Here is a 27,790-nt window from a genome sequence, read left to right as displayed (position 1 = left end):
CACTAAAGTGATCCAATCATGCAATGTTCATCTTATGCGTTCTGCATCTTTTTGCCAATCCTGTAGCTAAGGTCTTGTTCCAGTCAATCTCAGCGCATGTAACTGGCAACTGACTATGTAAAGTTTGAAAGTACTGTCTGATAATTCTCACTGATGGCAGTCTGGTATTCATTTTCTGCAGCTTCTACAGTTTTTATCAATTCTTTTGCTATTTGCACTTCGTTAGACACCGTTAGGGAATCTTGTATATATTTATGACTCACTAACTGAACATTACCATCTTCATAATAATGAACCTGAGTTTTCAGATGCCAACCACTTGAGTGGTTGAAGGAGTGATGGTAAATTTCCAATCTGACCTCCAATGACCATTCCAAAACTTTTTGCTTGGAACTGATGGCTTTCTAGTCATGCAATAATGATTTGCTATCCATCTCGTTTTTTTTGTTGTTGTTGTTGTTTTTTACCATATACAGTGCAGACCCCATTTGGATAATGTTCTTTCACATAAACTCGAAGAGCACTTTCTACTGAAGTTCTCTATGACTCAACTGCATTTTCTGCTTCATATGGTCTTGGATCAGTTGTTTCCTTTCTTAAGTGATCAAATTTGAAACAGATTCTGGTTTCAGGATCCAAAAACTTTCCATTTCCCAAGTTGCCATGTTCTGTTATCAATTCCTGATCTTCATAACCTTCAATTTTTACTGGAGTAAACTGGTCCAAGTTATAGACTGTGCAAATGCATGAGTTGTCCCTTCCCTGAAAAAATTATCATTGTTAGGCAGTAACCGAACATCATTAAACACCTCATTAAATTCTCCAGGAGGGGCATGAATAATGAATTTTGCTCCTCATTAGACAACTGCTTCTCCAGATCTGCCATTTTCCTTCTGGTGACATACTGTGGTGGGCGTGGTGGCAGCGACCACCTGACTTCCCCTCACACCCATCACTTTAATAAAGTGTTATTATGTTTAAGAATCTTTAAAATAAAATTTTGCAGTATATTTATATTTTAATTGATTGGTTAGTAATAATAATTGTAAAGAAAACTCAAGCCAGAAGAAATTGTTTTAATACTTGAAGTCTTTTATTACAGAAAATAAAGAGAAGTTTATTTTTAATTCATAGGCAGATTTTTGTTGAGGAAAAATATAACACTGTCCAGTAAAAAACTTTCAAACATAAAATACGTTAGAAATAATTTGTGTGAGGGGCATTTGGGTGGCTCAGTTTGTTAAGTGTACAACTCTTGACTTCGGCTCAAGTCATTATTTCACGGTTTCTGAGATCAGCCCTGTGTTGGGCTCTGTGCTGATAGCCCAGAACCTGCTTGGGATTCTCTCTCCCTCTCTGTCTACCCCACCTCAAAAATATATAAATAAACTTTTAAAAATTCAATATTTACAATATGTTAGAAGTTACTCCTTTGCAACTATTTAGACTTACGGTGAAAGATTTTAAGTATCAATTTAAGGATGTGCCAAGGGATGTATAGCTTTCAAAATTTTCTTGGGGGTCTGCAAATAAAAAAGCGAGATTTCAATGACACATTACCCCCATTGATGAAGGGGCTACATTCTGAAAGTATACTTTTTAAATTAATCTATCTATTTATTTATTATTTTGTTACTTTGGGGCCACACCCAGCACAGAGCCCAGCACAGGACTTGAACTCACAACACCAAAATCAAGACCTGAGCTGAGATCAACAGTTGGACGCTTAATCACCAAGCCACTCAGGCACCCCACAAAAGTGTATTTTAAAAGAAATCAAATTCTTAATTGCCAGAGGTCACTGAATGTTATCGTGGGAGGGAGAAGTGTGGTACTGTGTTTAGATGCTGTCATTGGCCTTTAATGCCTATGTTTTAAGTCAGTATAAGTGTGTTCAGCTGCTGTGTTCTAAACAGGCAAGCAAAGAAAAGGAAAGGGAGGCAGAGGATGGTTGGGTTTTTAGCAGTCTATGTTAGGGAGGGCAGAGTAACAAGGGATATTCCCCTCCACCCCCAGCAATTATCCTAATAGGTCTACATAAGGTTTACCTTTAGATAATGCATGATTTCGGACTTCCTTTTTCTATCCCCGAAAAAGAAAATCTTTATGCTTGGTGATGTCCCAGTCTTAAGTAGGGGGTTATACCAGTACTTTGGGATTAGCCAGTGTTATAGTGTAAATTAACTTCAGTCATTTGATATATGTAAATTACATGTGATCATTTTTCTAGTTGATAGAAGAGTGGAATATGAAGGAAAGGGGTATCATGGAGTACAAGAGGGCGTTTGGGAAGGTGGGAAAGCAGAGAGGTATGCTTCGAAAGCTGCAAATAGAAGCAGAAAGTGAGGTATTTTGGTCTTGCTAATGCATTACTTGACATGATTTATGAATGTTTTGGTTAATATTTAAAAATACTTCTGACTGCTTTATTAAGGAATTTGTATCTCTGAGGATTAGTTAACCTAAAATAGATCCCATTAAGTCAGATCAATATAAAAGTGGCCCATAGCTAGATCTACCAAATAAATTTAAAAGTCATTATGTTATGTAGATTTCCCTCCCCAAAGATGATAGAAATTAACCATATCAAATGATAGTTTTGGGTTATAAATGTCTTATATAGCAAGCATTTTTATTGAACTGGTTTTAAACTTAAAGAAAAGTAGAAAGAATTCTAATGTTATGTGATATTAAGATGAGTAATATGCTTTATCATGAGATTTCAGGCATGTGATTTGCCTTGTATCAAGCTCCTTTTTCTTGGCCTTACTTTCTTCATTTACCGGTGAGATGATAATGATCGTTGATAAGAGAGTTTTTTCTTGCCTCTCTTATAATGGTATTTTCAGTAATAAAAGAGGAATGCTTTAGCTTCCTCATAAAATGTTATGATATCCCCAAATTATAAACTTATGAATGACTTTTTAAAACACATTATGGCCATTTATGTTGTGCACTTGCCTATTTCAAGAACTTTTTGAAGTCAGACCAGTGACATTGTCAGTTTCTCCTTTCAAACTATTTCTTGTGGCATATGTTTATGACTGTCTTGGAGAAATCAATGTATTTTTTTCTTATTGAGAGATGTTAATATATCTATCATATAAAGATTTCTCAGCATTCGTATACCAGTTATTTTAAAATGCTGTCTCATGTCATACTGAATATAGAAAATGTCATTATTTTGTGTGATAATAAACAAATGCTTTAACAAGCTACAAAGTCACACAAATTTTGTTTTCCACTTTCAATTTAAAAAAATGGCATACTTATGTTACCTAATGTGAAAAGATTCCCTTAATATTTTTGTAGAACTTTGAATAAGAAAACAATTTACATTTTTACTTGAGGAAAGAGCCTAGACAAAATATACATGATGTAGATATAAATCAATAGTATCTGTATTTACTAAGGAGAGCTGTGTGTGATTTTTGTCTTCCTGTATCTATAAACACTTTCAAGAGGCAAGTAGTAAGTGTATGTCTAGGGACATGAACGGATGCCCTTCATCTAAGGGGGTGGGTATAGCTTAGATTCGCATGTCAAGTTGCCTCCATAGAGAAGTGGTGAGGATTATAGCATCATTAGGAGGCTGCTTCATCTCTAGGTGTTGGGAGAGGTTAAAGTGGGCGTTGCCCTGGTTCATGATTGAGGATTATGACTCCGCGTAGGGGTGCCTGGGTAGCTCAGTCAGTTGGGTGGCTGACTTTAGCTCAGGTCATGATCTCACGGTCCTTGAGTTCAAGCCCTGCATTGGGCTCTGTCCTGACAGCTCAGAGCCTGGAGGCTGCTTTGGATTCTGTGTCTTCCTCTCTCTCTGCCCCTCCCCTGTTCATGTTCTGTCTCTGTCTCTCTCTCTCTCTCTCTCTCTCTCTCTCTCTCTCTCAAATATAAATAAACATTAAAAAAAAAAAGATTATGACTCCGTGTGAAAAACTCTAACATACTCCTTAAGTATAAAGTTCTATAATACTAGCAAGTATGCTTTTACTTCTATTATAAAGAATGGCATTTAAGTTTTAAACTAGCTTCATGTTGACTGGTTTGAAAGTACACGTTGAAATTCGTTATAAATGAAAGATGATGGAACTACCCTCAGGTCAAGGTGTGATTTTTAACCCTGACATGGACCTTTGACGCAAACTGACAGTTACTTTTTAAGTTTAGGGTTTTCCAAAGAAGAATGAGTGAAAATGCTTATTTCCTCTTAGGTACCATATCTGCAACTTGGGAAGGCATCTGCTAAGTAATACTTTTCTGAGCAGAGAGAAGTATCTGATTAAAGATCAGAAGCTAAGTAAAAGATCAATAGCCTGGTCAATTGTGTTTCTTCTGCCAACCTAAACTTTATTAAAGCTTTACTAGCATTCATATTAAATAATCAATACTTGTCAGCATAACTTTTGAAAATAATATTCTCTGTTACTGGTACAAAAATAGACATGTATATCAATGGAGCAGAATAGAAAACCCAGAAATAAACCCACAATTATAAGGTCAATTAATATTCGACACAACAGGGAAGAATAGCCAGTGGGAAAAAGTGTCTCTTCAACAAATGGTGCTGGGAAAACTGGACAGCAACATGCAAAAGAATGAAACTGGACCCCTTTTTTTTAACTTGTTTTATTTTTTATTTTTTAAAATTTGCATCCAAATTAGTTAGCATATAGTGCAACAATGATTTCAGGAGTAGATTCCTTAGTGCCCCTTAACCATTTAACCTATTCCCCCTCCCACAACCCCTCCAGTAACCCTCAGTTTGTTCTCCATATTTATGAGTCTCTTCTGTTTTGTCCCTCTGCCTGTTTTTATATTATTTTTGTTTCCCTTCCCTTATGTTCATCTGTTTTGTCTCTTAAAGTCTTCATATGAGTGAAGTCATATGACATTTGTCTTTCTTTGACTAATTTCACTTAGCATAATACCCTCCAGTTCCATCCACATAGTTGCAAATGGCAATATTCCATTCTTTTTGATTGCCAAGTAATACTCCATTTTATGTATATACCACATCTTCTTTATGCATTCATCGTTGATGGACATTTGGGCTCTTTCCATACTTTGGCTATTGTTGATAGTGCTGCTATAAACATGGGGGTGCATGTTGGACCACTTTTTTTAAACCTATACACAAAAATAAGTTCAAAATGGATGAAAGACCTAAATGTGAGAGCTAAAGCCATAAAAATCCTAGAAGAGGGCACAGGCAGTAATTTCTCTGATGTTGGCCATAGCAGCTTTTTCTAGATTGGCCCCCTGAGGAAGGAAGACAAAAACAAATTTGAACTATTGGGACTACATCAAAATACAAAGCTTCTGCATGGGGCAGGAAACAATCGACAAAGCTAAAAGGCAAATTATGAATGGGAGAACATATTTGCAAATGACATACCTGATAAAAGGTTAGTATCCAAAATATATAAAGAATGTATACAACTCAACACCAAAAGAATAAATAATTCAATTGAAAAAATGGGCAGAAGACATGAACAGACATTTCTACAAAGAAGACATTTCTATAAAGAGGATAAAGAGATGGCCAACAGACACATGCAGAGATGCTCATTACCACTTACCAGAGAAATGCAAATCAAAACTACAATAAGGTATCACCCCACACCTGTTAGAATGGTCAAAATAAGAAACACAAGAAACAACAGGTATTGGTAAAGATGTGGAGAAAAAGGAACACTTTTGCACTGTTGGTGGAAATACAAACTGGCACAGCACTGTAGAAAACAGTTAAAAATTAAAAGTAGAGCTACCCTATGATCCAGCAATTGCACTACTGAGCATTTACCCAAAAAATAAAAATACACTAATTCAAAGGGATACATGCATCTGATATTTATAGCAGCATTATCAACAATAGCCAAATTATGGAAAGAGCCCAAATGCCCATCAACTGATGAATGGATAAAGAAGATGTGGTACCTATATACAATGGAATATTACTCAGCCATAAAAAGAATAAAATCTTGCCATGTGCAATGACATGGATGGAGTTAGTATAATGCTAAGCGAAATAAGTTAGACAAATCCCCTATGATTTCACTCATATATGGAATTTAAGAAACAAACAATCAAAGGAACAAAAGAGAGAGAGAAAGAGAAACAAACCAAGAAAGAGACTGTTAACTATAGAGAATAAACTGATGACTACCAGAGGGGAGGTTGGAAGGGGGATGGGTTAAATAGGTGATGGAGATTGAGGAGTGCACTTGTGATGAGCATTGGGTGATGTATGGAAATGTTGAATCACTATATTGTACACCTGAAACTAATATAACCTTACATGTTCTTAGGAATTAAAAAACTTTTTAAAAAGCTGTCAAACCTTTTTATTGTACATCTTCTGGTGGCATGGGCTTTCTATCTTAACACCCAGCTTTTACTCCTTAACAGTCCAGTTCCTCTATGAATCTTTATTTAGGGGCGCCTGGGTGGCGCAGTCGGTTAAGCGCCCGACTTCAGCCAGGTCACGATCTTGCGGTCCGTGGGTTTGAGCCCCGCGTCGGGCTCTGGGCTGATGGCTCAGAGCCTGGAGCCTGTTTCCGATTCTGTGTCTCCCTCTCTCTCTGCTCCTCCCCCGTTCATGCTCTGTCTCTCTCTGTCCCAAAAATAAATAAAAAACGTTGAAAAAAAAATGGGGAAGGGGGTGGTGGGGTGTGGGAGGATGGTCTGCTCATATATAGCCTTCTAAAGTGATTAGACAAAAGACAAAGAACATTATCATCACCCCATGCTGTAAAGCCCCCAATATGACAACAAGGCAGGGATAAAACAGTGGTTAAGAGCATCAGCTTGAGAGTCAGACACGCCAGGATCCAGGTCCTGGCTCTACCATGTTTGTGATATTTCCCTTTGGACAGCATACTCAGCCTAATTTTCCTTAACTGTACAATTGTGAAGATGATACAGTTATTTCATGGAGTTAGGAGAATGAGATGAAATAATGTATGCAGTGCACTTTGCTCTTTGTTTAGCTCATAATAAGAACAATGATAAGGAGAGCGTTAAGAAAATCATTTTTTTCTTTCTTTTAATGTTTATTTATTTGAGAGAGTGAGCAATAGTGCACACAGGGGAGGGCAGAGAGAGAGGGAGAGAGAGAATCCTAAGCAGGTTCCGCCCTATCAGTGCAGAACATGGAGCTCTATTACACGAACCGTGTATACAGGAATCATGACTTCAGCTGAAATCAAGAGTCAGACACTTAATCGACTGAGCCCCCCAGACTCCCCAGAAAATCATTGTTTTCTATCATCTTTTTAATTTTTTCATATCAGAAAAGGGCAAATTCCCTAACCTAGACTGTTAATACTAGATCTCTAATTCTGTGAAGCTCTGAGTTTGCTAAAAGTTAATCTGCTATTAGCTTAAGATCAGTTTGGCTGTTCCTTACAGTGTATTTTGGCATTTATTCAGGAGCAGCAGATTTTTAATGTGAAAAGTCAGAACCTCAATGCAAAATAGCAAGAAAAAGTACTGCTTCATTACTTTTTATTGAAGTATAAATACATAAGGAGAAGTGCATATTTGATCAAGATATAGAACTTTGCCAGCACTCTAAAAAGCTCCTGTATGTTCTCTTTCTGTCACCCCCACCCCCTGCAATGGTAACCACTATCCTGACTTCTAATGTTTATTTATTTTTTAGAGAGAGAGAGAGAGAGAGAACAAGTGGAGGAGGGGCAGAAAGAGGGAGACACAGAACCTGAAGCAGGCTCCAGGCTCTGAGCTGTCAGCACAGAGCCTGACGTGGAGCTCGAACTCATGAACTGTGAGATCATGACCTGAGCTGAAGTCATACACTTAACTGACTGAGCCACCCAGGCATCCCTTTTTTTTATTAAAAATTTTTTTCAGGGGCGCCTGGGTGGCTCAGTCGGTTAAGCGTCCAACTTCGGCTCAGGTCATGATCTCGCGGTTCATGAGTTCGAGCCCCACGTCGGGCTCTGTGCTGACAGCTCAGAGCCTGGAGCCTGCTTCCGATTCTGTGTCTCCCTCTCTCTCTCTGAGGCCTCCCCTGTTCATGCTCTGTCTCTCTCTGTCTCAAAAATAAGTAAACGTTAAAAAAAATTTTTTTTTAATTTTTTTTTCAGTGTTTATTTTTTAGAGAGACAGAGACAGAGACAGACTGGGGGGAGTGGGGGAGAGGCAGAGAGAGAGGGAGACACAGAATCCGAAGCAGCTCCAGGCTCTGAGCTGTCAGCACAGAGCCAGACGCAGCGCTCAACTTGTGAACCATGAGATCATGACCTGAGCCAAAGTTGGCCACTTAAATTGACTGAGCCACCGAGGCGCCCCACACTATTCTGACTTCTAATGTAAAAGATTAGTTTTGCCTGTTACTGTTTTGCTTTATTTTTAAATATACAAAAACTGACTTCTTTTGCTTGACATTATATTTGTGAGATTCATCCATATTGTCACAGGTAATTTTATATATTCACTCTTATTGCTGTGTAGTATTCTATGCGTGAGCATACTCCAGCTTATTTATTTATCCATTGCATTGTTCATTGATGTTTGGTTTGCTTCCAGTTTTTAGCTATTACAAATCTGGAAGCTGTGGACATTTTAGTTACCTGTCTTTTGGTGAACATATGTAAGCATTTCTTTTGAATTGGAATTGCTAGGTCATAGATATGCCTACATTCAGTTTTAACAAGTAATCAGTTTTCCAAAAGATTGTGTGTTCCATACATTGCTGTGTGCATATCTTCATCAATACTTGGTATTGTACATCTTCTTCACTTTAGATGTTCTGATGTGTGTAGAATCATATAATTTACATTTCCCTGATGACTAGTAAAGTTGGATATCTTTTCACATTTATTTGCCATTTGGATAGCCTCTTGTAAAGTCACACATGTTCAAGTCTTTGTTCACATCTCTGTTGTGTGGTCTATATTTTTCTTACTGATTCACAAAAATTCTCTATGTAAAATCTTTATGAGTCATTTTTCAGGTATATTATTGCTATATCTTCTTCTTTTGTGGGTTGTCATTTGCTCTATTAATGGTGTCTCTTGATGAACATAAATTCTTATTGTAATAAAATTTATCAGTTTTTTCTTTTGTGGTTAGAGTTTTTTATGTCCTATATAAGAGGATACAAACACTTCAAATACTCTGAAGTCACAAAGATATTTTATGTTTTTCTCTGAGCTTTATTGTCTTATCTTTCACATTTAGAGTTGTAGTCCATCAGGAATCGATCTTTGTAAATGGTGTAATGAAAGGTTAAGACATTTTGCCCCCAACTGGATAGTCAGATGACCTTTGCTGAGATTTTTCAAAAAGCAGCATGAATATTTTGGTGATGGTTGGGTCATTCACTGTTAGAATGAGTTCCAACCCTAGCCTAAAAAGAGACTAAAGGAGCATTTTAAGACCTGTTTTTCTTTCCTGATTTGGTGTTTAGTCTTTAGCACAATAAAGCAGGTATAGATTTTTACTGAGATTCTCACAGGCTGAAAGTCATGTCTGGTAGAGTTAGACAGAGGTATAATATGCCATAATTGTGAAGTAATACTTGCAAATTATTCATGTCACCAGTTAATGTGCTATAAGGAAGTTGAAGTGATTGGAGTGAGATGTTGACCTGATAATAGCTAGCTTTGGATTTTATATGAAAGGTTTGGAAAAAGAAACTCAGTAATAATATTGCCTTACATTTATAGAACAGTTTATAGAGTACTTTCATTTACACTATTTCATTTTGGTAACTAGCCGTGCAAGGTTTTCAAGGCAGATACATTGTTCCAGTTAAATAGAGGGGAAAGCCCGGAAATTCAGCTCAGTAAATTTAGCCTGGTAACTAATTTGATAAAACTTGTAACTCAGTAGTCTTATTGCTCTGATCCAGCCATTTTTACAAGATTGCTCTACGCAAATTGAACCAGAGATACAGACAGCCCCAAGATATTATTTATTCTCTCGAAGGGATATAAAGCTTCAGTGTTTAATCAAAACAAAAATATTTTAGGTCTGACGAATGAGCTGGACCTTGGAGGGGTTTCAGCTCATAGAGTTTGATAATCTCACATTTTCCTCTTGTCTTCTTTTTACAACCATCAATTGGATTAGCTCTTCATGATGCCTTAATCCCTTTTTCTGGCACCTTATAAATGAACTTTGTGTTTGATGTCTGTTAGTAAATAGACATAGGACATAAATGCAGTTAAAGTGGACATAAAAAGTGGTCAGAATTTAATTTTAAAAGTGTAACTCAGGGGCATCTGGGTGTCTTAGTTGGTTAAGTTTCTGACTCTTGATTTTGGTTCTTACGGTTCAAGCCCCATGTCGGGCTCGAGATAACAGCGTGGAACCTGCTTGGGATTCTCTCCTCCTCCCTCTGCCCCTTCGCTGCATCCTCATTCTCTCTCAAAATAAATAAACTTAAAAAAAAAGTGTAAGTCAGAGGCTATGAAATTTTGCATGATCCTACTCAATTGTAAACTCCTGGAAGCTGGTGGTTGCAGGGACTATGTTTGTACTTTTTGGTCTCCCCTAGGGTAGCTAGCAGTGAATTGCATGTAATGAACTTCTGTAGTCTGTATGAACATCTCAAGTGGAAAAATGGAGGTAAAAGTTGTTTCTACTAATGGTAGATTGAAAAAAAAAAAAAGAGGTCTAAAAGACCTGTCTGTTAAAATGCTTAAACATAAATCATCCATAATGTTAAACGTATAGAACAGCATTCAATAAAGATCAGGGTTCTTCATATCTGATATGGGTACATGGTACTTGCTATGGGGTTCTGGCAGGGATAGACTAAACAGCCGCCCTGAGCTTCTTTTATGTTCTTCTTTGTTCCCTTTTCAGAAAGACTAGACTTGGATTTTCAAAACTATCTACTTGGTTAAATGAGTGCAGAAAGATGTGATCTAAATTACCATAAATTCAACTGTGTACTATACTTTTCTCAGGATAGTGTCCTTCTCTCTGACTCTATGCAGAGCCAAATCTACTGCTTTTTTATAGTAGAGATATTTTCTGTGTTTTAACTTGTTAATCAAGAATAGATTGATGTGTTTATTTCTTTGCTCTGTTATTTGAATGTTATAAGATAATAAGGATTAGGATCTTATCCTCAGGTTACCTGGAATTGTATTTTAAATAATGGAATAAATTAATTCCTAAATATAACAATGCTGATCCAACGTGCTTGTTTTATAACTAAGGGGGAAACAAGGCTCAGATCACATGCCTAGTCAGTAGCAAAGCTAAGAGTTAATTCCTAGTCTTAAGGAATCTTTCAAAAGTTAAAGATACAGAATTTCTTAGATGTGTTTTAATAGTTTATAATCCAGTTCCAACCTCATTTTACTTTGGTGACCCTGGAACTTAAAATACACAGTCCTTTTAAAAACTGTTATGTACAGGACCACAAAATAAAAGTATATTGTCATTTGTAGCAAAATATTGATTGAGAAAGAGTCTATGACATTCAAGTGTTTGAAATTAAATAAAAAGAATTTAAGATACAAGAAACATGGTATTTTAAATATGATTTAGAAAGGTAGTATGGCCAGGACACCTGGGTGGCTCAGTTGGTTAAGCGTCCAACTTCAGCTCAGGTCATGATCTTATGGTTCATGAGTTCAAGACCTGCATCAGGCTCTGCGCTGACAGCTCAGAGCCTGGAGCCTACTTCTGATTCTGTGTCTCCCTCTCCCTTTGCCCCTCCCCTGTTCTCAGTCTGTGTTTCTCTCTCAAAAATAAATAAACATTAAAAAAAAAATGAAAGAAAGAGAAAGAAAGAAAGAAAGAAATAAAGAAAGAAAGAAAGAGAGAGAGAAAGAAAGAAAGAGAGAGAAAGAGAGAGAGAGAGAGAAAGGTGGTATGGCCTAACAGAAAGGTTGAAAATTACTGAACTGGGAGTCTCAAGACCTGGATTTTGTAATGTCACCATCTAGCTGTGCGATTTTGGGCAAATGACTTACCTTCCCTGGTCTTCTGTTTGCTTGTCTGTACAGTAAGAAATGAGGGCTAGAATTGTAACTCTCTGAAATAACTTTCATTATTGCAGAATGTGAGAAGTTAGGCAGAGCAGGTTTATTGTCAGAAGTCTTTGGACATGAAAATGATCTGTGCATAATATTCTTTATCTTGACACTACTAAGTAACCACAGACCAGCCAGCCAGCAATCAATCTCCATCTGTAGAGCAGCCACTGTTGTCCATGTATAGAAGTCTGGAGAAGAGCCAAATTTTATTTTTGCCAGAAACACTCTTGGCAAATCTGTATCCCTAGAGATGTCTGTTTTAATTTTGCGGTGCAGTGCATGGTTTAGTGAAAAAGAAAAAGAGTGCTGAGCTATTTCATTATAAATACTCTCAGAGACAGCTTATGTTCATTTGTTTCCATACTATCTATGTTTCAAGATGTTTTGAGGGTGGAGGTGAGCCAAAATGAAATGAAATGAGGAAGGTGAGAAACCTTCCACCATGTATGCTGACTCTGGAGATGAATTTGAACTGTATAGTGATGTATGTGTTTACATATACTGAAAACTTCTGATATATATGTGTATATATATGTGTGTGTGTGTGTGTGTGTGTGTGTGTGTGTGTGTGTGTATAGTATTAAATGTCTTGCAAATTTGTCATTTAACTTTCTTATGCTAATTTTTAAAATTGCTTTAAATTTAAATTGTTGTTTTTTTTTAACTTTTATTTGTGGCTTTTTCCATGGATATTTCAATGTATCCTGTTATCTTGCCTTATGGAAATAAAGATAAAAGTATTTGAATTTGAATAAATTTTTCACTGATTTTTATTCATTTATAAAGATCCCAGTTAACACCTGGATTTAAAATTTATTTGTTTGAGAAAGTTTGTGACTGAAATTTAAATGCTGAAAATTAAATATCAATTTCTTAGGCTAAAGGAATAAATCTAGTTGAAGTTGCATTTATAGATCTTACTTGACTTAACAAGATTACATCCTGATCAACCCATAGTAAGTCAACAGTGCATTTAATATACCTAACCTCATAGCTTACCCTGGCTTACCTTAAACGTGCTCAGAACACTTACATTAGCCTGCAGTTGGGCAAAATCATCTGACAAAGTCTATTTAATAATACAGTGTTGAACAACTCACGTAATTTATTGAATACTGTACTGAAAGTGAAAAACACTGGTTTTATGGGTACAGAATAGATGTCAGTATCAGTTGTTTACCCTCATATTTGGGTGGCTAATTGGGAGCTGGGGCTACCACTGCCCAGCATCACAAGAGAGACTAGTAGCCTGGGATATTGCTAGCCTGGGAAAAGCTCAACAGTCACAATTCAGATTGCATTTTCTACTGAATGTATGTTGCTTTCACACCATTGTAAAGTTGAACAATCGACATCGAGAACCGTCTGTAGTTAAAATGTCATTGTATGACACCAATGATCTTCATTCTTCATTTTATGAACTTTTTCAATCTTTCAGATACCTATTTAAAAATTTTTTAAAAATATTTATTTATTTTTGAGAGAGAGAGAGAATGTGAGCAGAGGAGGGGCAGAGAGAGAGGAAGACACAGAATCTAACATAGGCTCCAGGCCCCGAGCTGTCATCACAGAGCCTGATATGGGGCTGGAACTCACGAACCACAAGATCATGACCTGAGCTGAAGTTGGACGCTTATACCGACTGAGCCACTCAGATGCCCCAGTCTTTCAGAGACCTTTAACACCCTTTTCTCCTAACTTCCATATCCACTTATTAACAAATCCTAATAATTTCATTTTTATAATGTCTCTCAGATTTCACTGTTCATCTTCCTGCATTTCCGCTGTCCTGCATTGCTGCAACAATGTCCTAAGTAGGCTCCCTGCCCTCTGTATTCCCTCTCATGCTAGTAAACCCAAATCCAGATCAATCTTTAAGCATCAGCTTTACTAGACTCTATCTCTATTTAGAAATCTCAAGCCTTCTTAATTCAGTTCTCAATACTGTCAAGCATTTAAAGCCCTTTACATGTAATACTTTCTCTTCCAAATGAATTAATTCAGCAAATACTTTTTTGAGCATCTATGTGGGAGACACTGTGCAAAGGTTAAAAAAAAAAGAAACATCTTGCAAATGTATAATATCAGCATTAATGTTAACATCTCCAGGATTTTTTTTTTTTTTCCATTTAGAAACTAGTTCTACTTCATTCCATTCTACTTAAACTGTTCTTGGCTAGGGTAATCTGTGATCTCCCTATTGCCAGAGTCATCAGGCAGTTTTCCATTATAATTATTTACTTTTTTATGCCATTGGGTACTGTTGACCAGGCCTGCTCTCTTAATACTTTTTCCTTCCTCAGTTTCTAGGTGTAGAAACTACTCACGCTTTCTAGTTCTTCTTGAAACTTTTATTTTAAATTAAAAAACTTTTGGCGGGGGCACATGGGTGGCTCAGTCAGTTAAGTGTCCAACTCTTGATTTTGGATTAGGTCATGGTCTAACAGTTCATGAGGTTGAACCTTGCGTTGCACTCTGCTATGAGCATGGAACCCACTTGGGATTCTCTCTCTCCCTCTCTGTCCCTCCTCCGCTTGTGCATGCACATGCTCTGTCTCTCTCTCTATCAAAATAAATAAATAAACATTAAAAAAAAATCTTTTTAAGTAATCTCTACTCCCAATGTGGAGCTTGAATTCACAACCCTGAGATCAAGAGTCACATGCTCTAGTGACTGAGCCTGCCAGGCGCCCCAGAACTTTTTTTTTTTTAAGGAACAAAGTTTAATTTTGTTAATCTTTGGATTATTCTCTATTTGTTTCTATATTCTTCCTTTCCTTCTATGAACTTGTTTTTGTTGTTGTTGTTTTTCTGTTCTTATTTCTAACTTCTTGAGATGTATGTTTGGCTATTTTTAAAAAAAATATACTTTATTTTATAGCAGTTTTAGATCCGTAGCAAAATTGATTGGGAAGTAACGTTCCTATATACACCACACACACACAGCCTCCCCTGCTACTAATAATGCTCCCCACCAGAATAGGGGATTTGTTGAATTGATGAACCTACACCAATACTTCACTATCACCCAAAGTCTGCAGTTCATGTTAGAGTAGAGTTCATTCTTGGTGTTGTACATTGTATGGGGCTGGACAAATGTATAATGATATGTATCCACCATTACAATATTATATAAAATAGTATCACTGCCTTGAAAATCCTCTGTGCTCCATCCATTCATTCCTCCCACCCCTAACCTGTGGTAACCAGTGTTCTTTTTACTGTCTCCATAGTTTAGCCTTTTCCCAGAATATCATACAGGTGAAATTAATCAGATTTTTACTGATTACTTAATGATACACATTCAAGGTCCCTCCATGGCCCTAAATGGCTTGATAGCTCTTTTCTTTTTAAAGCTGAATAATATTTTATTTATCCACTCATGAAGTGAAGGAAGTCTTGGTTGTTTCCAAATTTTGGCAGCTATGAGTAAAGCTGCTATAAACATAATGTAAAGGTTTTCAGTTAATTTGGGTAAATACAAAGGAGCATTACTGCTGGATTGTATAGTCAGAGTAAGTTTCATTTGTAAGAAACTACTGAACTGTTTTTTTCAGAGTGTGCCATTTTGCATTCCCGTCAGCAATATGAGAGTTCTGATTGATCCACATCCTCACCAGTTTTTGGGATTGTCAGTGTTTTGAATTTTAGCCATTCTAATAAATGCATAGTAGTATCTCATTATTGTTCTAATTTGCAGTTTCCTAATAGTGTATGATGTGGAACATCTTTTCATATATTTATTTGCCATTTGTATATGTTCTTTGCTGAGGTGTCTTCAGATCTTTTGACTCTGTGATTTTCAAACTTCTTTTCTGACGTGTGCCTTTAAGGCTGTAGATTCCCTGTTAGTTGCTTATTTGTATGAATTAAACCCTTTGAATTTTATTGAGACCAAATTTATACCTTAGCACTAAAAAAAAGTTCCACGTATGCTGAAAATAATATGTACGTAGCAGTGCTGGGTGAAATATTCTATATCAGGTTAAGTTTCCTACTCATGTTGTCATATTGTTCAAATCTTTTCCGGTCTTACTAATTTTATTTGTTTACCTATTTTACCAATTATTGAGAGAGGTGTTCAAATCTCTCACTACTATTGTGAATTTTCCAATTTCCCCTTATAGTTCTGTCCTTTTTGCTTTATGTATCTTGAGGTTGTACAGTTGGAATCTATTAATCTAAAAGTGCTGTATTTCATGATGATTTCTCATTTTATCATTAGGATATATTCCTTGCAGTCTGTTTTGGCTGGTGCTGGTATGGTTATATTATCACCTATAGTACCAGCTTTCAGTTTATAGTTGATCAGTGATAACTTTTTCCGTTCTTTTACTTTAAGCATTTTTGTATTCTTGAATTAGATGTGAGTCTTATGAATAGCACATCATTAGATTATATTTTGTTTTATTTTTATCTGTGATAATCTGTTTTTTAACAGGCTATTATCAGCTGTTTGTTTTAACAGGCTGTTGTTTTTTTTTAACAGCATTTTGTTCATTCATGTTTTATGTTGATCTGTTTGAGTTTGAATCTACTATCTTGTTTTGCCTCCCTTAATTTTGTAATGCTACTCTTCACACATTTCTGAATATTTGTTTGTGGGGCAGTGCTGTTTTCATTACTTAAATGCTCCTGATCCCCAGGATCTTATTATTTACCTTTTATTTTTCTATTTGCTTTCCCTAGATGACTTTATTCATATTCATAATTTCAATTACTACTTATTTGCTGAGCTCTAAGCCTCAATATTCAAATGCCTCCTGACCTTCACCACTTGGAAGTCCTGTCACCACCCCAGATTCATCATTTCCAAAACCATACTTACCTTCTTTTACTCTAAAACTGGTCTGCTTTCTATATTTCCTGAATTGGTAAATATCACTACCTTTCCTCTTTCAGTATATCCTTGTCTCTGCTCTTTGTATGTCCAATCTCCAGATCTTAGAGCCATCTCCTTTCTGTTCCCAAAGCTACTGCCTTATTTTAGGTCTTTTTCATAATTTGCCTAGTTCATCACAACAGTCTTCTTAATGGCCCCTGCTGCATTTATTCTTACATCACTACATTTTACTTTCCATTGCTTTCAGAATGAACTTGAAGGGTTTAAGCAGAAGAATGACATTAGATTTGCATCTTAGATATATAACTCTGAACATTTTCTGGTGAATATGGTAGACAGTTATGTAAGAAATCTAATGTCCTTTCATCTCTAGTAGATTCCCTAGAGCAATGACTTTTTTTTGTAATGCATATTTATTTTGAGAGAGAGAGAAAGAGCGTGAGCGGGGGAGGGGCAGAGAGAGAGGGAGAGGAAGAGAATCCCAAGTAGGATTTGCACTGTCATCACAGAGCCCAGTGTGGGGCTCAATCCCATGAACCGTAAGATACAGGTCATGAACCTGTATTGCTATATACTTCCCTCATGACTGATTTTGCTGCATTCCAAAGGTTTTGGACCATTGTATTTTCATTTTCATTTGTTTCCATGTATTTTTTAATTTCTTTTTTATTTCCTAGTTGACCCATGCATTCTTTAGTATGAAATCTTTAACCTCCATGTATTTGTGGTCTTTCCAAATTTTCTCTTGTGGTTGACTTCAAGTTTCATAGTGTTGTAGTCAGAAAATATGCATGGTATGATCTCAGTCTTTATGTACTTGTTGAGGCCTGATTTGTGACCTAGTATGTGATCTATTCTGGAGAATGTCTCATGTGCACTGGAAATGAATATATATTCCACTCCTTTAGGATGAAATGTTCTGAATATATCTGGTTCCAGTGTGTCATTCAAAGTCATTGTTTTCTTACTGATTTTCTGCTTAGGTGATCTGTCCCGTGCTGTAAGTGGGGTGTTAAAGTCCCCTACTATAATTGTAGTACTATCAATGAGTTCCTTTATGTTTGTTATTGTCTTATATATTTGGGTGCTTCCATCTAGGGGCATAAATATTTATAATTGTTAATTCTTCTTGTTGGTTGGACCCCTTTATACAGTGCCCTTTATACAGTGCCTTTCTTCCTGTTTTGTTACAGTCTTTGGTTTAAAATCTAGTTTGTCTGATGTTAAGTATTGCTACTCCAGCTTCCTTTGACTTCCATTTGCATGCTAAATGGTTTTCCATCCCCTCACTTTCAATCTGCAGTGTCTTTATGTCTAAAATGAGTCTCTTGTAGGCAGCATATAGAACGGTCTTGTTTTATTTTTATTTTTTCAAACTGTATCCAGCTTTATTAAAGATACTTCTCATAAACAATCATGGTATTTCAGGCAGGACATTGGCAGCCAGTCTTTAACACTATACAACAACTTTCAGACTCCCTTCTTCAATGGGCTACCAAAATCTGAAAGCTACTATAAAACCCAATGAAGTCTTTATTTGATGCCCTGAATAGGGAAAGCTTAGAGTAAGGGTTGACATTTCACATTTAGCATGTTGTTTAACAACTTTTCACAAGCCATCCCTGACTTTCAAGTAATGAAATGAAAATGGCAGAATTATCATTCTGAAGATCTGATAGCTAACTAGAAAAGGAACTCTTTTGAGGGATGCAATCTCAATGGTGACACCAGGTTGCCTGACATACTGGGAATCATTTTTTGGGGTTGGGTTCTAAAAGGTCTCTGGGTTAAACGGAGTCAAGTCTATGTTGAAGTCAGAAAGAGAGAAGAGGACATAAAAAATTAATTTTAGTTTTTCCATACCACAAGGCTATTATGTCAAGCCGGCTAGTATGTGTCAACATCAAGGAATCCCTCCTCCTGGGAGCCAAGAGGAAGTTTCTCAAAACTAGAAGGGGAAGGTGTTTTTCCCTTTGTATCAGTCTAGCTTTGGAGATATTCTATTAGTGATGTGTACACTTCCCCCAAAACAACAATGAAGTGTCCTGTGTGCTAACAACATAGCTTAAAAAAAAAGTAAAACAAAATTTTCCATTTTTATAAAATTTGATAAAAAATAGTATTTCAAACTGTACAGTCACCAGAAGTACACAGTTATCAAAAGTGCACACACTTTACTTGGCATCTCCAGCACCTTCAACTTTCTGTGCCAGTATGTTTTAGCATCTCCGTTTTCTGCAGGGTTATTCCTGTCCTTGCCGTCATCAGTTTTCCTCTTTTTCTTTTTGGGTACCTTCTCTCCCTTCTTTGCAGGGGCCTTTTTAGACTTGGACTCTGGCTTTGGGGAGTGGGTTTAATAGATAACCATTCAGATCTTCTCTATAGCTTATCCTTTACCTTGGCTTTATCTCCTTCAGCATCCCCTTCAGCCTTTCTCTTGGGCATGGTGGTGACAGTGGCAGGATCTGGGTGCTGGATGCAGGGATGCAGTGGCATGCAGGCTTTGGCTGGTCTGTGGGTTGTTCTTGCCTCTTCTGCTTCCTAGATCGGTCTTGCTTTCTTATCCGTTTTGACACCCTGTGTCATTTGATTGGAGCATTTAGTCCATTTACATTCAGAGTAATTATTGATAGATATGAATTTAGGGCCATTTTATTATTCATTTTGTTGTTGTTTCTGGAGATTTTCTCTGTTCCTCTCTGGTCTTTGTTGCTTTTGGTCTTTCTTTCCCATTTAAAGTCCCCTTTAATATTTCTTGCAAAGCTGGTTTAGTGGTCACGAACTCCTTTAGTTTTGTTTGGGAAACTCTTTGTCTCTCCTTTTCTGGCTGGGTAGAGTATTCTTGGCTGCATATTTTTCCCATTCAGCACATTGAATATATCATGCCACTCCCTTCTTCCCTGCCACGTTTCTGTGGAGAGATCTGCTGCTAACCTTATTTGTCTTCCCTTGTAAGTTAGGGACTTCTTTTGTCTTGTTGCTTTTAGGATTTTTTCTTTATCTCTATGTTATGTCTTGGTATTGGCCTGCTTTTGTTGATTTTGATGGGACTTCTCTGCACCTTCTGGATTTGGATGTCTGTTTCCTTCCCCACATTAGGGATGTTTTCAGCTATAATTTCCTCAAATAAACCTTATGCCCCCCTTTCCCTCTCTTCTTCTTCCAGGACTCCTATGATATGAATGTTATTATGCTTTATGAAGTCACTGAGTTCCCTAAGTCTACTTTGATGATCTAATATTTTTCTTTCCTTCTTCTTCTAGGCTTCATTATTTTCCATAATTTTATTTTCTATATCACATATCATTCCTCTGCTTCTCTCCTGTGGTCGTTACATCTAGTTGGTTTTGAATATCAGTTTTTTCATTTTTCATTTTGGCCTGACTAGTTTTTAGATCTTTTATCTCTGTTGTAAGGGACTCCTGGGTGTCTTCCATACTTTTCTGAAGCCTAGGTAGTATCCTTATGATTGTCGCTTTAAATTCTGGATCAGGCATATTACTTATATCTGTTTCGATTAAATCCTTGGTTATGATCTTTTCTTGTTCTTTCTTTGGGGATGATTTCTTCCATCTTGCATTTTGTCTAAATTTCTGTTTTCTTCTCTGTGTTAGGAAAGCCTATTATGTTCCTCTCCTGATAGTAATGACTTTATGAAGAAGAGGTCATACACTGTCCAGAGCCTGGCACTTCCGGAAGTGTCCCTGGTATATGTTGTGTGCACTCTGCTGCTGTGTTTGGCTGCTCTTTCCCTCAGGTCAGTTTTCTGCAGAGTTTCTCCTTGCCTGCAGTGGAGAGTGTTGGCCACTCCTTGACCAGAGTGTGGCAAGTTTTAACCAGGTGTGCTCTGGTCTGCTTATTAAATGAGATCTGGTGCTATTTCCACTAGAACTGAAGCTTTGCAGAATGCTATGGTCAGTAGACATGGTGTGTGTAGGGTGTTTGTGCTGCTCCTCTGGGGAAGAGACCCACTATGCTGTTCTTAGGCACACTTGCCTGAGGAAAGCAGCACCTGCAGAGTGCGGGGGAGGGAGGGTGGGCGAGGCTTGGTGTAAGCTATCTAGGGCCACTTGGCACTGTGCTACTTATTGAAGGTAGTTTATCCTGAGGGGTAGGGGAGAGAAATGGTGCCAGCCCCCGCCATCATCCCCTGAGAGGGTAGTTCCTGCTCACTACTGTCCAGGAAGCCCTCCCAGGAGAATGAACAGTCTCCCCTCATGTGTCCCAGGTGTCCCTCAGATCCCTACCTTCATCCTATCTGTCCTGGCTGCCTCCCTGCCTGGCAGCACAGAGCATCTTGGGCTCCATCCCAGGCAGGCTGGCTGAGTTTTAAAACTCTAAATTTTAGGGATCTGGTGTGGTGGGGACCCTCTCTGGCTTCTGGAGGAGGATCTCACCAAGCTGAAACTGATGCAGGTTTGTCCCAGAAGGGCAGTAGCACCAAAGCGCAGGGGCATGGGGTTTGGAGTAAAGCATAGCAAAAAGCCAGTGTCCAGGTTAGCTGCCCTCAGCAGCTGTCTCTGAACCTATGCTGAGGAGCAGGGGAGAGAAATAGTGTCTGCTGGATCTTTTGTCCCTGGAGAAGCAATGCCATTTCTCCCAGATGTGTTCCAAGAAGGAGGAACTATCTCTCTCAGTGTGTCCCAGGGGATCCTCAGTCATCTGCCCTGGAGCTATCTGCCCTTCTTCTCCATAAGAACACTGCAGTGCCTTCTGGGCTCTACACCAGCCATGCCATGGGCCTCTAAAATTCCAGTCTTTGAGCCCCACTGGTTGTAAAAACTCATGAAAATCGACCCTCTTGTTTTCCCAATCAGTGGCTTTGGGGAAATTTTTTCCTTGTGTGATCCCTGTGGGCTCCCCCTTCTCTCTCTCTCTCTCTCTCTCTCTCTCTCTCTCTCTCTCTCTCTCTTTCTTGCCTCTCCGTGACCTGGGCTCCCTCCTCTCCGCAGCACCTGCAATCCATTTCTCCTCCAATCCATGCCTCCATACCACCTACCTTCCATGATGTGGCCTCTTCTCTTCCTCTAGTTGTTCAGTTTGTTCTGTCAGTCCTCAGATTGACTTCTTGGGTATTCAGGATGATTTAATATTTATATAGCTGTGGCTGAAGGAGGAGGCAAGCCAAGGGTCCTCTTACTGCTCTAGCATCTTAGCTCTGCCTCCTCGAACTTACAACGCTTTTAGAACAAATGAAGGAGAATGCCATTATGAAGAATTAAAGGAAGAACAACTTGAAAATCATTTAGTATAAGATCTATAAGAAATTTAAAAACATTTCTGTTATCCTTTGTTGATGCAGGAAGACCTGGCCTGTATTGAACTGAAGCATAAAAGCATAGGAAACGAGAAGGCTGAGATAAAAGGGGGCAGTAAGGATGGATAGGTATAGGTAAACTGAACATGCAGTAGCAGAATTAAGATACAAATTGGAGACAGTAAAAGGTAGAATTCACACTGAGGTGTGCTGAAGCAGTGATGTGGAAAACACATTTAAGAAATGTTCTGGGAACATAGGGAAAAATAAAAGATGAAAACTGTGGAAGAGATGGTAGCATATGGATGGTATCAGAAGTCAGAAGGTGAGCCAGTGTTCAGGAGAGAAGACCCAAGTACAGTGTGGTGCCTAGCTGCATGTTGTTTCATTCACAAAGGTAACAGACATTCCTATGTGCCAGGCAGGGTTCAAAACTATGCCGACATTTCACACAACCTCTTGAAGAAAAAAAAATTAGTTGATTGAAAAACAAATAAAAATGAAGAACTTAAGAACAGAACATATGTTTTGAAAGACCTGGCAGAGTTCCTACAGGACTGCCAGTATACAGAGGCCACACAGGTTCTTAGTACAGTCCTCATCCTAGCAAACCACACAGCTGGAATGGAGCACACTCACGAATCTGAAAGAATGTGTATCTTGTGGTATCTGGATCAAACTTAAAAGCAGACAATTTCCTCATGAGTTGTTATTCCCACTGGACAAAATTGTGTAATTGGGCACAAACAATTCATCTGGAAAATCCTCTCCCTCAGGCACTGTTTACCACAAGATCCAGAAGTTCAAATAAATAATATTACAGTACAGTAATTAAAGAAAAAATAGGCTTCTCAGAAAAAAAAAAAGACTGAAAGGAACTACTTCAAAGTGTTAATGATTACTACAAGACTATGATTTTTTAATTTTATGCTTTATTTTTCAGCTTTTGAAATGAGCATGTATTATTTTCAGTGAAAAAAAACTAAAGAAAACTTGATGAAATGCTATTACTAAGCAAGGAAAAAAGCATACAAAATAGTGGAACAAGAGAGCCAAAAACAATTAAGATTTCATTAAATGGTAAAATGAGAGAATACAAATATTATTCAAAATACAGCATTAGCTAAAACAATGTAAAAGGAGACATTTAAAATATTAACTTCTTCCATTTTTCAAAATTCTTTAACTTTAACAGTAGACCATAAGACAAATGTGACATCTTAATAGCCTTGTGCAATGGCTTCCAACCTGAAGTAAACAATAAGAGGGCATTCTGATTACCTTCAGTGTGATGGATTTCCAATAGGAGAATTAAGAGGTTGAGAACAGAATTCCTGGTCTCTTGCCTTGTACCTTCTGTAAATGACTTCCTTAAGTGCTTCTTAGCTACTACCCTGATTTGACACTTGAAAATGGAGACAGGATGAAACCGTTAGCCACACCCACACCTAACAGGCACCATCTCTAGCAAGTAGTAGCCCACCAGGTCACCTCTGCTTCTCAGAGATCTGAATATAAATGCAGAAGCCTACTATCTTGCTGGCTCTGGACAACTCCACATGTTCCTTCCCTGCCTGCCAACCCTGGGCAACACAAGGTAATTAACTTCAAGCACTTATGTTGGGAGTCTTGTCTGCTCTAGCTAGGAATCGTTAACAGCTCACCTCTTGCTTGAGGACTCCTTGGAAAGTTTTCTGTATATGCTACTTCTGACTCAGGAAATCTTTCCAGACACCTCCCCTGACCTCATCTGTCAGAATCTTGTAGGCCTTTCACTTTGGATCCAGTTCTTGCCCACCGCCCAGCCCTAAGGAATTATCTTTCTTCAGACTGTTCTTATTCCTGAGACATCCTGCCTGACACTTTACCCCACAGCCACTGTCCTGCCTGAGTCTAGTTCCTAGGTTGCCACTCTCCTACTATCCTCAAGGGCATTTAGAATGTAACACATTGTCTTTTTTTTTTTTTTAAACTCTCTTCCACCAAAATCTCCTGATTAGTAAGCTTGTATATACCGCCTTGTTCTACTTCAGTTTTTTAAACAAATACATGATCTGTAAATATCTCTGGACGTGGTCTGATATTCTCATCTTTGCTTTCTGCTTTCATTCCCTCCTTTTCTGGGAAATCTTTAACGATTTTTTTTTTATCCTGATTGTGTTTCTATAGCACTTAAAAATGAAATGAAAACAATTGCTTTCTCAACACAATTGTAAACTCTTTGTGGGCTGGAATGGTGGCTCATACTTTTCTCATGCAACATAGGACAAAGCAATCTGGGATTTCAAATAATAATAATAATAATAATAATAATAATAATAATAAAGTGTCCATAACAGCAGCAGGTAAATATTTCTCTGACTTCACATTAGCCTCCCAACTGTGGAAACTTTGGCTTCCTCCAAACTCTTTCACAATTAGGTCAGAGTCACCAGGGATAGCTCAAATCTGCCTTGGAATACAGTTTTCTGGGCTACTTCGTGGGTAGCCATTTCCTCCAGTCTGGATCCCTAAATGTTTTTCTCTCTGCCACCACATCCCACACCTCTTTCCTTCCTCTTACACTCTGGCTACTCTGGTAAAATCTTCTGCCACCCTCATGCTCTGATGCACAATGTCCTCCAAGATCCAGTTCTCTTTGGTTCTTCTTCTGGTCCAGTTAAAGACACAGTATTGGCTACCTCTCCAAAACCAACTTACTGTCCTTACTGTAGCTTATGTGCTAGGATTCAGTTCCCCTTAGAATGAGTGATTTCCCAGGAGGATACTTGAGCCGTAAAGCAACTAGTCCCCTTCATGGACACCCATCAACAAAACATATTAAGGCATGCCTTGATCATCGAAGAGCCCAGGGACCATCTTCTTCAGGAAGTCTTTCCCAAATTCTCCCTCTCCCCACCACCATCACCCCCAGCTAGATAATATACATCTCTTCCTTATACCCTCGTATTCTGAACATATCCTGGATATAGGTTTTATCATGTTATATGATGATTATCTTATTATGAACCTGATTTCCCATCTCAGCTACGAGCCCTTTCAGGGAGAGAATCATGTCTCATGCATGTTTTTTAAAGTTTATTTATTTATTTTTCCAAGAGACCGAATGCAAGTGGGGGAGGGGCAGAGAGAGAGGGAGAATCCCAAGCTGGCTCTGTGCAGCAGAGCTTGACATGAGGCTCGAACTCACAAAACTGTGAGATCATGACCTGAGCCAAAGTTGGACACTTAACCGACTGAGCCCCCCAGACCCCCCAGGCATTTTTGAATTCCAAGTGCCTACCTTAATTCTTGGCACTAAGATTCCATAGAGTCTCAAGCTGGGCCCCTAAGGTGCTTATGTGCACCACAATTGATTTGGCTCAAACAATACCTGGTTTCGATTAATGGCAGTTTTTCCTTTAAGAATTTCATGCCAAAGTGGTTTATTATTTCTTTCCTTTAAAATTTATGTCAAAAAATTTATCAAACATTTGGTGAGTACTGTATGTCCTAAGACCTGCCCTACTCCCTGGAGATATGGAGAAAAATGAGACATGGTTCCTGCTCAGAGGAGGTGACAGAAACTTCCTTGGGTTTCCTGCCCTCCATTTCTCCATTCTTTCCTCCCATTATTCCTTAACTGGATAAATTTTTACCAAGCCTGAAATTGTCTAATGGAATAAATACATGTAGTAGGTTAATTACAACACAGTACACTCAGTGCAACAGTAGAAGTTTTGTTCCAGGTGTAGAGATAGAACAGGAGAAAGCATCATACAGTTTTTAGGGTGGACATGGGGGGTCTTGGAGGAGGTGGCTTCTGAGTGGGTTATAAAGGATGGAAAGGTAATCCAGATGCTCAGATGCGTGAAGGGTACTGCTGAGAGAAGAAAACATGTGAAAGCCCTAGAGATGTGAAATAGCACTTGTGTGTTTCAGAAACATTAATACTCTGGTATCTCTGCAGCATGAAGTTCTGTAGAGTGGAGATGGTGTGGGCTGGGGTGGGAGATGAAGCAAGGCTAATAGGCAGTTTTCAGGGCTATGGTCTTTAATGTTTGAGCAACTGTTTAGTTAAGAGAATGGTAGAATCCAGTATAGCTGGTGATATTAATAATCCAAGTGTGAAGCCATATATTGCTATTTTTTATCCTCTTCCCTCATAGAATTAATAAGCAAGGTTTTGTGATCATCTGGCTACATTTTAGTAGTCATTGTATTGTTAGATAAAAGTGAAAAGAAGACATTTCCTGGAATTCACGGTCCTGTGGAGAACACAGAATATACCCACACAGTTTAGAGCACTTACCAAGCAATCTACAAACTAGTGCAAACTAAAATTGTAAAGACAACATGTCAGCACAATCTTGACATTGGGTTATAGGAATGATTAGGAAAGTGTGGGGTTATGAAAAGGCAACCTCATTTTTGGCTTAAGAAAAACAATTTCCATCAGAGCTAGCTGCAAAATTGAGGAATGGACTTGTAAATTAGAAACTTTTTAATGTTCTATAGTCTCTAGTCAAGAACTGGCCTTCTAAGTTAGACCAACAAACATTTATTTATCTTTGAGTTTTATAGTGTAAGCAGGGGACAAATTTATTTTTTCTGTATATTTTCCATTAATTTTATTTTTGTGTACTTCTAGATACTCAGTTTGCTTGAGAGATTGTTTATTGCTTATTTGTGTTTCTGTCAAGCCCCTCAGTCTAGACCACACAGAGATTATCTTAGCCTCTCCTTTCATCCCTTTACTATAAAAAATGTACCACTTCTGTTTTCCTTGTGGAATGTGTTAACCCAATATCCTTTCCTTGTCCCATTGGTCCTCATATCCTACAGCCCTCTACTTGGATATTCTTTCCTTCCATGGAGGTAGTGTGGACTTTTATCAGGCCGTAGGGTTTCTGCGTGGGCCATCCTAGAGCCTCTGATCATTAATATACATTTCACACTTATGTAAACTCAAATTTAGGAGGTAACATGTTTTATCAATCCTCCAGGAAACCTTTCCCTTTCTATTTGTATCCTTTATAAATTATTTAAGTTTGACAATGAACATTTGCTATTTTTATAACTAAAAAGTAAAAGTGATTCCATCATGAAAAATAAAATTTAATAATAGAGGCTTTAGTACCATTTCATGTTTGTTAAATTAACCTGTATATATCCACAAACACACACACACACACACACACACACACACACACACACAAACACACACACAGTGCAAAATAGTGTTGAAAAACTCATACTAGTTTAGGGGCACCTGGGTGGCTCAACTGGTTAAGCATCCAAGTTCGGCTCAGGTCATGATCTCACAGCTTGTGAGTTTGAGCCCCACAGCTCAGAGCCTGGAGCCTGCTTTGGATTCTGTGTCTCCCTCTCTCTCTGCCCCTTCCCTGCTTGTGCTCTGTCCCTCTCCTTCAAAAATAAACATTAAAAATTTTTTTTAAAAAAAAGAGACAAAAACTCATACTAGTTTAGAAAGCAAGAGCCATAAAAATGTTCATACTGTATGACCCAGAATCTCTACTGCTAAAGAACAACCTAAGAAAATAATTCAAAAGAAGGGAAATATAAAAGTCTAAATATAGTTTGTCTACACACAGAAAAATTGAGGAAAGACAATTTTAAAGTCAATGTAAGGGGAATAGTTAAGAAAATACATCAACTGGATGAAATATT

General features: G+C 37.9%; 1 protein-coding gene and 2 pseudogenes across 1 annotated transcript in view; 1 reads left to right on the top strand and 2 right to left on the bottom strand.

The window, feature by feature from the left end:
- The window catches only part of DIPK1A (divergent protein kinase domain 1A), a 104,933-nt gene that overhangs the window by 21,628 nt on the left and 55,515 nt on the right, over nucleotides 1-27,790 (top strand). The gene's annotated exons all lie outside the window — the stretch shown is intronic.
- LOC106968133 (F-actin-capping protein subunit alpha-2-like) lies at nucleotides 33-886 on the bottom strand (annotated as a pseudogene).
- LOC113599253 (non-histone chromosomal protein HMG-17-like) lies at nucleotides 18,662-19,308 on the bottom strand (annotated as a pseudogene).

This window comes from Acinonyx jubatus, chromosome C1 (genome assembly GCF_027475565.1).
Source record: "Acinonyx jubatus isolate Ajub_Pintada_27869175 chromosome C1, VMU_Ajub_asm_v1.0, whole genome shotgun sequence".
Classification (NCBI taxonomy): Eukaryota; Metazoa; Chordata; class Mammalia; order Carnivora; family Felidae; genus Acinonyx; species Acinonyx jubatus.
This window is presented reverse-complemented; position numbering and strand designations above follow the sequence as displayed.